The 1,221-nt window shown below is 45.4% G+C and overlaps 1 protein-coding gene across 1 annotated transcript in view; it reads left to right on the forward strand.

Moving 5' to 3' along the window:
* PCSK1N (proprotein convertase subtilisin/kexin type 1 inhibitor) overlaps positions 1-1,221 on the forward strand; it is a 22,455-nt gene that overhangs the window by 16,217 nt on the left and 5,017 nt on the right. The gene's annotated exons all lie outside the window — the stretch shown is intronic.

A 1,221-nucleotide genomic window follows, 5' to 3' on the forward strand; every position in this document is an offset into this window, starting at 1 on the left:
AATTTTTGTATTTTTAGTAGAGATGGGGTTTCACCATGTTGGCCAGGCTGGTCTCAAACTCCTGACCTCAGGTGATCCACCCGCTTCGGCCTCCCAAAGTGCTGGGATTACAAGCGTGAGCCACCGCGCCTGGCCTATTGTAACTTTTTCTTTTTTCAGACAATAGAAAAGTATAAAAGAGAAAGTAACAAACCATTAGTTACCTCCCCAGAGATAACCATTGTTAACATTCCCTCCCCAACATTTTTCACCCTATGGATACACATTTTTTCAAGATCTTGTTTCCTTTGATATGTCATTTTAGTGACTTGAACTTATTTCTGGAACAATATATGGGTAAAGTCTATGTATATATGTATCTATGTATATATCTACGGAAAACAAGTAGATATAGACAGTAAAATAAAGACAGAGAGAAGACGGGTTGCAGAGATGAAAGGAGAGAAAGTCATAGACAAGGAGAGACATAGGGGGAGAGGAAGACACAGAGAGAGCTGTGGGCACATAAGTACAGAAAGAGAAACACAGATAGCCATAGAGAAATAAAAGTATTGGGCCGGGGCCAGGCATGCTGGCTCAACACCTGTAATCTTAGCACTTTGGGAGGCCGAGGAGGGCCGATTGCTTGAGCTCAGAAGTTGGAGACCAACCTGGGCAACACGGTGAAACCTCGTCTCTACTAAAACACAAATAATAAGCTGGGAGTGGCCCCCTGTGCCTGTAGTACCAGCTACTCAGGAGTCTGAGGCAGGAGAATTGCTTGAACCCTGGAGGTGGAAATTGCAGTGAGCTGAGATCCGGCCACTGCCCTCTAGCCTGGAGGACACAGTGAGACCCTGTCAGAAAAAAAAAAAAAGAAAAAAAAAGACGAAGAAACAAGGAGAGAATGGAAAGGAGCATTTATTGAGCTCCTACTGAATGTCATTCTAAACCTCCAAGGTCACTCTGAGGGAGGCTGTCAGTAGTAACCCCTTTACGCCTCTGAGAACCTGAGCCTTAGAATGGCGAACTGAGCTGTCCATGGTCACATCACCTAGATTGAAACCATCTCCCTTGGCGCGGGCCGGGCCCACTGCGGGTGATCCATTAACTATTTATCTAATGAACAAACTAAAGTCCATCTCCTCCCCAAGGAAGAGAGATGAGGACCAGACCCCCATTCCACTCCACTGAGTCCATTTTTCTTGCCTGTTTTCCTGTCTGCCAAGGTAACTGTAAGGT

This window comes from Colobus angolensis, unplaced genomic scaffold, assembly GCF_000951035.1.
Source record: "Colobus angolensis palliatus isolate OR3802 unplaced genomic scaffold, Cang.pa_1.0 Scaffold252, whole genome shotgun sequence".
Taxonomy (NCBI): Eukaryota; Metazoa; Chordata; class Mammalia; order Primates; family Cercopithecidae; genus Colobus; species Colobus angolensis.